The following is a 10000-nucleotide window of genomic DNA, read 5'->3' as shown; positions in this document are numbered from 1 at the left end:
TTTCTTCCCCTTATCCTTCTTTCTCCCATCCCTCATTCTCCCTTCTTTCTCTCCTCTCTTCCTTCCATCTTTCCCGTTCTTCCTCTCCATCCTTCGTTCCAATATTAATTTTCCCAGCCCTTTCTCTCAATCTTTCTTCCCTCCCTTCCTTCTCTCTCCCCTTTGCCTATATTCGTCTATTTCTTCCCCCTCTCATTTCCATCTTTTCTCTGGCTCTTCCTATCCTTCATCCAACTTCTATTCCTCCTTCAATCCTTCTCACCTTCTCCTCCCACTACCCATCCTCCTCTCCTCCTGTCCCTCTTCCCCATTCTCCTTCCTATTCTTCTTTCAATCCTCCAGTCTCATCCTCCCTTCCTATTCTTCCAATCTTATCCTCCCCTCCTATTCTTCTTCCAATCCTCTAATCTCACCCTCCCTTCCTATTCTTCTTCCAATCCTCCAATCTCCCCTCCCTTCCTATTCTTCTTCCAATCCTCCAATCTCACCCTCCCTTCCTATTCTTCTTCCCATCCTCCAATCTCACCCTCCCTCCCTTCCTCCCCTCCCTCGCAATCGTCCCTCCCTCCCTCCTTCCTTCTCCCTATCCTCCCCCCACCATGATATAATGGTAGGCGTGAGATAGCGTCCACACGGGAGTTTGTTACCATAATTAATGTCTGTCCGTAGATCCGCCTCTGAAGGGAAGGTCACGGTAGGAACCTCGTTGGGGAAGTGTATGAACTAACACAGGGAAGGGAGGGAGGGGGAGAGAGAGAGAGAGAGAGAGAGAGAGAGAGAGAGAGAGAGAGAGAGAGAGAGAGAGAGAAAGAGAGAGAGAGAGAGAGAGAGAGAGAGAGAGAGAGAGAGAGAGAGAGAGAGACGGAGAGAGAGAGACAGATGGGGGGAAGGGCAAGATGGACACACAGACAGACACACAGACAGACAGACAGAGAGAGAGAGAGAGAGAGAGAGAGAGAGAGAGAGAGAGAGAGAGAGAGAGAGAGAGAGAGAGAGAGAGAGAGAGAGATTAGGGTCACGGCAGACTCTCGCTTGAGATGGGAAAAGTTATGCATTGTAGACCTGAGATCTATCTGCAGTGTAGAAAAGGTGTGAGTGAGAATATCTTCACAATCCAAGAGATGTATTTGACCGGTTTTGAATATATCTGTATTTCTGATAAAGCTATAATCGAAACCGGTCAAATACATCTCTTGTATTGTGAAAATATTCATTCTCATTCATAACTCTTCTACATTTGTCAACATGAATACGGTTCTATTTGCAGTGTTAAGATAATTTAAGTTTGAAATACTTGCAAAGGAATTTGGATTTTCAATAGAGTGAACTTTTTAATGATAATAAACTTGATGATAATAACAATGCCGTATAAAAAAAGGAAATAGATAACTGAATAAGCAAGTAAATAAACGAATAGACAAAAATAAGAAAACAAAAATCTCTAAAACGCTTCCCACGTGACCATGAAGACGTAAGCAAGAGTCTCAACACGATATTTTTTCCTTTTTTTTCTTTCTTTTTTTGTAATAGGAGGAGGAAGAAGGGAAAAAAAAAGAAAAAACACAATCCTGCATGCTGTGCTTGGTGCGTGAGGCGAGGGGGGGGGCGGAGGGGGAGGAGGGGGGGGGAGGAAAGAGGGAGAGGAAAATGATAGGGTGAAAGCAAAGACTCGCTAATTGATGTGGGAAGATGTGTTGTTATTGCGAAGATAAGATCAGCAGTGCTGGCAATTAGTAGTAATTATTGTTAGTATTACGGTTGTGTTCTATCGTAAGTACCATTCACTACTTTGCTTTTATAATCGCCATCATCTTTATCGTTAATTCAGACTAATACCACCATCAATCATGATCATCTGATTATTGCTATCAGAATTTAATTACTGCCAACATTCCACCACTTCTAGAATCAAAACCATCGTCAACGTTGATATGAATTCATAATCTCATCATTCACAATCACCACCAGAAAAAAAACATCTAACACTCACAACAAAGAAAAAAAATGTACATACCCAAGATCACATGCGATAAAAACAGCACATACATTTAGTGAGTTTCGTTCGACGCAAGTTACTAACCAGACAGGCGGGGTTTGCCACTTTATGCTAGGCAGGAGTTGGGGCTGATGGGACATGGGGCGTATTTGCATACAAGCCTTGGGAGAGAGACAATGAGGGAGAGAGGGAGGGAGACAATGAGGGAGAGAGTGGGAGAGGGGGAGGGAGGGAGAAAGAGTGGGAGAGAGGGAGGGAGGGGGGGAGAAGGAGAGGGAGAGGGAGAGAGGGAGGGAGGGAGACAATGAGGGAGAGAGTGGGAGAGAGGGAGGGAGGGGGGAGAAGGAGAGGGAGAGTGACAGTGAGGGAGAAAGAGTGGGAGAGAGGGAGGGAGGGGGACAATGAGGGAGAAATAGTGGGAGAGGGGAAGGGAGGGAGAGAGACAGTGAGGGAGAAAGAGTGGGAGAGAGGGAGAGGGATAGGGGAAGAGAGAGGGAGGGAGGAAGGGGGAGAGAGAGAGAGAGAGAGAGAGAGAGAGAGAGAGAGAGAGAGAGAAAGAGAAAGAGAAAGAGAAAGAGAAAGAGAAAGAGAGAGGAAGGGAGGGAGGGAAGGAGGGGGGGAGATAGACAGAAAACCCAAAAGAAAGCGAGGTAGAGGGAAAGAAAAACAATGAAAAACGGGAGAAAGACATATTGAGAAACAACCACTTGTTCAAATAGTTTATTGCTAGTTATGCTCCAGCGCCCAGCACAGTATAAAACCGCCACCTCCCTTCCTCCCGTTTTCACACTATCTACTCTATATAATTTTAAGAACACTACGTTTTTCATTTCCAAAGTTCAGTTCTCCTTCTTCTCTATTCATGCCAATCTGTGTTTGTGCGATTCGAATGCACAACTACTAATTTAGTGAATATTCTCTCCAATCGAGACTCAACATAAGTCAATTGCCTCTGATGGAAGAGTTAATAATATTCCATGATTTATTAACGGTGTTGCAGAGTTTATTGTCTATTGCAAAAACGTATCTGCGATTAGAACTGCTCATTATAAGAGTATTGATTATAGCAATTTCAATATCAAATCGGTTCCCAATCGCCGTAAATTCAAACAACATTATAGCCATGAAATCATAGATATTTTTTTGTTTTTGCTCGACGTGTACTAAGCAATTTCTTTGACATCTTATGACTATTTAACCTTAAATATATGAAATATAAATCTCACATTGACATTTGCTATCAGTCAGTTTTTATCTATTTTGATTTTTTTAAAGGTAAAATGTCCGAGAGAAAAAGGTTTCTGATAATCATGCACAGGTACAGCACGTCATGACAAGCATGCAAAGGATCTTTTGAAGAAACCGAAGCCGACGTTAGGAAGAGATGAGAAAGATATAAGGAATGGGAGGGAGGGAGGAGGGAGGAGAGGAGAGGGAGAGAGGAAGAGAGGAAGAGAGAGAGACAGAGACAGAGACAGAGACAGAGACAGAGAGAGAGAGAGAGGGAGAAGAGAGGAGAGGAGAGGAGAGAGAGGAGAGGAGAGGAGAGGAGAGGAGAGGAGAGGAGAGGAGAGAGAGAGAGAGAGGACAGAGGACAGAGGACAGAGGACAGAGGACAGAGGACAGAGGAGAGAGAGAGAGAGAGAGAGAGAGAGAGAGAGAGAGACAGACAGACAGACAGAGACAGAGACAGAGACAGAGAGACAGAGAGAGACAGAGACAGAGAGAGAGAGAGAGACAGAGAGAAACGCTAAACCATAAGAGCGATAGTGTCTCTTCTTTCGAAACAGTTTAACAAACCCTCTAAAAGTCCAAGTGGCTCTTTCGGAAACGCCAGGCATTTCTTGGCGCCATTACCCGAGGGCCGTTCGTGGCCATGCACTTCCGCCTCGAATAAACAAGAAGGAAATTCAGAAACCGCAATTAATTAATTTTCTTTGCGACTTAACACCAGAAATGACTAAATTCGAAGGCAGTTCCATATTCGGAAAACTAACCCAATCTCCTGCGTGCTGCGTGCAATTTATCCCCTGATTGGGGACGTGATCGTAAACAGGGGTATAAAATCAAAAAAAATGTTTGCTTGTTCCCTGAGTATTTTCGAATCCACGCCCCTTTATGCTTTACGAAAATATGATTGGCCATTGCAACAGTGATTCCGGCACGTCATTGGCGTACTCCTTGGCGTCTCCTCCGTGATTGGTCGAGAGATCACGCCGCGACCTTGACTCTGACCCATACAGTCAACATCGTTTGTGAGAACAACACCTCCGGTTTGTATGAGAAGGTGAATCCTTTGAGAGAAAACGTGTATTAAAAAAAATATATATGTTTTGACAGGTCATGAATATCAGATAAGTTATAATTATATGCGCATCCTGTAGAAAAAGGCTGCTGTAATTATGTGTTGTATATAAAGCCGGTTTTGGGTCTTATTAGGGAAACGCTCAAACCGGTTGGTGTTTACGTTTTACACATATTACCGTTTCAGAAAAAAATAATTTATGATACATAATAAATAAGACTAAATATAAACTACATAAACTGCCTTTACTTTAAACAAAGGAATAAAGTGGTCGTACACTTTATGGCAGAACAAGTGATAAGCAAAGTTTAGGACCATGAGAAACGCCAGCCACAGTGTCGTAAGATTTTGTTGGTGAGAGAGAGCGGAGACAAAGATTTTTACCTTCTCCTTTCTTTATCTTATTTTCCTTCCGACTGTTAAGATTGTGATACATTTCGACGTGGAAATCACCCTGTTGATAGTTAGTGCTTGTTTTGATAATCGGTAATTTGTAACCCTTTGCGAATTAGGGACAACCTGAGAGCCAAACAGCTGTTGAATAGTTGAGACTTCTTTTTTGTGATTGTCCAGTTGCGCTATCATTTTCATTTTTCCCCCTTTTTTTTGGCTGTTGCAAGGGCCGCCAACCAAGGATACGATACCACCCAACGAGACAATAAGCTGTTAAACCAATTCATTAAGGTAAAAACAAATATCAATCAACAATGAACTAGACAAAACACCACAACCCCATACAAAAAAGACAACTATTAAAAATCGCCCAACACTTTCTTATCTCATTCCGAAGGTGTTTTGCGTCGTAATGGGCAGCGTATGGAAAGGCCATGTTGGCACGCCTGCAGGGGCAGCACAAGCCCAGCTAACTTTAAAACCCAAGACCCCTTTGGTGGCGGCGGTCAGAGCGGGGCGAGCCTCTGCCTGGTGAAGTACCCGAGGTGTGAGTGTGTCAGTTCGAGGCAGAATGGTGAGTACCCAGCTGGTAGGAGGGTCTTGGCTATTACTCAGGCGACGCAACCGGTTGTCTGAGGGAGTGGTGACAGGTTGACAGGCAGGTAAAGGTCTTCCTCGTGTGATATGTGAACCATCTACTGTGAATTTTATGTTGGGAGAAAAGAAGGGGGTTGTGCAGCGGATAAAATTATTGGTGTATTTTACCCAATGATGGCTTTCTCGAACTTGTAAGACTATTTAGGCAATGTTTGCGAAGGAACACAATTTCTGCCTTTTCCAGAAAAAAAGACAATCCACCAGAACTTGTGTGACAGGACTGACGTGACGTGATATCAAGAGAGAATTATCAGCTGTAAAATCAAATACTTAGAAGTGACCTCTCCATGTGATAACCTTGACCCTAACACCTTCATCTGATGACGCCACTCGAAACACAGACTGGGAATTTGTTTGTGATTAATTTATCTCTATCTATCTATATATATATTTATATATTCATTGTTACGATAGAAAATAATTAGCTCTGGTAATACTTCAGTAACACAAGTTTGATTTTGTGTGTGTGTGTGTATGTGTATGTGTGTGTGTGTGTGTGTGTGTGTGTGTGTGTGTGTGTGTGTGTGTGTGTGTGTGTGTGTGTGTGTGTGTTTTGGACACATGATTCCCATGTGTTGAAAGAATATGTACATGACCAAGCGTGGGAGCCGGTTAGTGCCTGGCCCAGTGCGGGTGCCAAGGCTTTGCAACAGGGCTCTCAAGTTGCAAAAGTGTTTGCAACGACAAAGGAAAATGATCAGAGAATAACCAGCTTTGTATCGTTCCAACAACAAATTCACGGGCATGTTCTTTCATTATTGTAGCAACGATAGGCCTACATATGAAAACTACAATGAAAACCTAAACCAGAGACCACATACCAGAAACAAAAGACTACCTCGGAAACAAAGACTAGACGAGCGCCACGTGAAGCCATATACTGACAAAACAGCGTAGAGAGCGCAGAGTCCAGCAGCGAAGGACTACGAGCGCACACACTTGCTAGACTAACCAATAATACAAAACAACACAAATACGACACTATGGATCCACACTCCAGACAGACGCCACAAGATCTCATATGTAAATAAAACGTCATGAGAAGCGCACAGTCAGGCAGCGAGGGAGTACGAGCACACACACTTTCACTAAATTAACCAAAAATACATCAAAACACAGATGTAAATACGATACTGTAGATCCAGGCAGACGCCGCAAGATCCCATATATAAATAATAAATAAAAAGACACGCGAAGCGCGCAATCCGGCGGCGAGGGGATTACGAGCCCACACACTTTCACCAGACTCACCAAAAATACAACAAAACACGGATATAAATACGACACAATAGATCCAGACTCGAGACAGACGCCGCAAAATCCCATATATAAATAAAACGTCATGGGAAACGCACAACCCGGCAGTGAGGGGCTACGAGCGCACACACTTTCACTAGACTAACCGCCAAGGGTCAATTCTGTCTGCTTGGAGCGCCCGGCAGCTTGATGACAGTGACTCATAAATCCGAAATTATTTATATTCCTCATTTTTTTCCAAAGCCATGCGATATTTCTCGACTGTGAGTCTGATTTAATTTTCAAACCTCAAAAGATCGAGTTAAACGTATTTCCAAGGTAATTCGTAAAGATGCAATTATCAATACTCATTGAATGGTGTATTTTTTTAAATCGTAATTCCGCCTACCGAATTGATTCATTATTCCTCAGTCGTGATTCGTGACTCATAAATCCGAAACTCGGTATTCCTCATGGGTGATTCGGCTGTGTGAGTTCCCAGCTGTGAGGCACGCGCGGTCAGTGATTCATGAGTGTGAAGATAATAAATGAGATAAAGCGGCTGATAAACGGTGATTGGCGATTCGTTTTCTTTTCCGTCTTTTCGTCTGTTTATTATTAATCTTATTACTACTTTTATCCTTCTTATCAGTATTACTACTATCATTCTTATCATTCTTACTACTATTATCATTCTTATCATTGTTCTTACTATTATTATTGCTATCATTATCATTAGTGGTAATATTATCATTTTTATTATCATCATTATCATTATTATTTCCCTATACGGTTACTTCTCCTTATCTTCCTTTTGTTTGCTCTTACCTTCACTCTCCCTGTCTCCTAACTTGCGCACATGCACGTCTTCCTCCTTCCTCCCTCTCTTTGTCTCGTCTTTAACTCGAAAATCTTGCTTTGTGCAACACCGAGACTTTTTTTCATCGGCAAAGAACGCACCTTCTAAGACCTGCTCTGTACATTATCTCCTATCAGTGGCTTCCCTTGTCCTAGACTAATACTTTCCTCTCGCTGAAGTGTTTGGCTTGGAATGTTTACGTCGCGTCAGGTTAGCCCACATGCCTCGCGGTTCGCACACCCAGACGCGCCGGGATGTGTGCAGTCTTCAGACACTTATGCGTGGAAGGACGAACGCAAATATTCACGAACGAACGAATGTACGAGCTTACTCGCATGCACGCACGGATACACGCACGCACGCGCAAACACACACACACACACACACACACACACACACACACACACACACACACACACACACACACACACACACACACACACACACACACACAAGGACGTTTACTCAAACATATTTGTTGCGTACTTGTACACACACACCTACACGCACACAAACATTTTATCAGAAGTACAAGGTTAGGCATCCAAATAGACGTAGCGATGGATTAACCACATTTACAAAACGAAAAACATTGAGACGAGAAAATCGAAAAAAAGTAAATGAAACCTCAAAAGTAACGAAATCCAGAACCAGGGAGACAGCGTGGTTTATGGACCCCGAGATCCACAGACAGTGACGCATATTAACATTTAGTATATTTACCCAAGCAAATATGTCTTAGGTGGAAGAGCTATGCCTTCTCCCCGCTAATATATTTCGTATTTAGACAAGGAAATACCTGGTCAACCGAGGCCGCATCTCAAATGAAAGAATCGGGGGATTAACGTGCTCCTCAGCCCGAGACTAGTAAGGTCGACAATCCAATTAAAAAGCCCATGGAAAGCGCCCTTCCCTTCCCCTCTCTCGTAGATCCCTTGAGCTCGGGTAGTGCGAGTCGTCTTCTGTCCAGCAGCGAGAGAAGTGTCCCGTATGTCTGATATGGTAATGCAGTTCTTCGCACGAGAGACAAGAAGTGTTTCTGCATGACACGAATGTCTGACGAGTGCGCTGATAGAGACAGACGGAATGTGACATAAGAAAATGGATTAAGAAGTGACAATAATAAGTTGGCAACTGAGTCAACCGAACATTACGTAAGCTGAGACATAGTACTACAACTAAACGCATTTATTGTTTTTTAATGACGCTAATAACAGTTATTGATGTTAATTATCACAAACAAATGAGAGTCTCGGTTAATTCCTAATTTCTAGAGGATATCAAGGTCACGTGATTAGTGAACTAAAGGAAGAGGAACCAGACCGAGGTGCTAAATGAAAGGACTCGCGAGATAAAACAATAATCACACGATTATCAAAGATTTAAAGTTGCTGGTCATTGCACAGCGTTCCTTCAAGGTTCCGCCATTTAGGGACTTCAATGCCGACAAAATACCGATCCACCGATTTTTATACGAAGTTATTGAGTTGAATGGATATGTTTGTTATATTAATGGTTTTTCTGTTTCCTTTCTTGGGTTGTTCGTTCATGGTGATGTTATTTCTTGTAAAAGGAGATGACCTTGGAATATTCATGTGATTTACAGCTTTATCAACACGATTAGATCCAAAAATATTAGTTTATTTCTGTTAGATTCGGTTATAATATTTCTTTCATGAAACCTGCCAGTGGTTTAATAACCGCGGAAATGTTATGATTGGGTGTAATTTTCAATTATCAGCGAAGCGAGTAAAGATTAAGTCTTAATTGCCATTTTAGATTAGCAGAAAATGACCCTTACTTACACGCGTCTGAAAAAAAATGAGATGAAATATATACAGAGATCTTAATGTATGGACATAACGTTTCATTAATATGTTGCCGATAGTTCCTTGTCGTAATTACAACCTTATTAACATACGGGAGACGCCTGTGAAAGATCAGTCAGATGTATTAGCATATAATTATTTTTTTGTGGGGGGGGGGAGGCGCTGACAAGGCCAAGAGGCTTTTAATTCGTGTGACAATCAAACCCTAAGAGATAATGGAGACCCACTTACCAAACCCCTTTTATTGAGCGTATAAAAAATAACAGTCATTACGCGTCAATATCTCCCGTTTTCTATAGTCTTCCTACAACCCCATCTGTAAAAAAATATATATATTTTTTTTTCTCCATAGAACTCGTCATATAACAGCCAGATATATTAATCGTATTTATTTTTTTATGCTTATTCGTCCTCAGAAATTAGAAAACACCAATAGGAAAGAAGTTACCGCTCTGAAATGGCTAAGCTCGTAGCCCCCCTTGGCGGGAACAGCAGGGGCGGGTGTACATGTCTGGCCTAACCTCACCCATGCCCGACCTTGCGTGCCCCATACCCTCGACCACCATGCCCTCGGGGAGTTGTTCGTCGGGAGTTCCCATCACATTTATATCTTTTCTTCATCGTCATTATTTACTTCTTAGATTCTCTCGTCGAGTTAGAATGCAATCAAGGAGATTTTTTTAACGTTAGGATGAAAGGGTTGTGGTGGATGTTTACTAATCCTT

The 10000-nt window shown here is 42.4% G+C and overlaps 1 pseudogene; it reads left to right on the top strand.

Moving 5' to 3' along the window:
- The first annotated feature begins 5167 nt into the window (after positions 1–5167).
- The window catches only part of LOC113805031 (probable chitinase 10), a 39812-nt pseudogene continuing 34979 nt past the window's right edge, over positions 5168–10000 (top strand).

This window comes from Penaeus vannamei, chromosome 19, assembly GCF_042767895.1.
Source record: "Penaeus vannamei isolate JL-2024 chromosome 19, ASM4276789v1, whole genome shotgun sequence".
NCBI classification, from domain to species: domain Eukaryota; kingdom Metazoa; phylum Arthropoda; class Malacostraca; order Decapoda; family Penaeidae; genus Penaeus; species Penaeus vannamei.
Note: the sequence above shows the minus strand (reverse complement) of the source record. Positions and strands in the feature narration are given on the sequence as shown.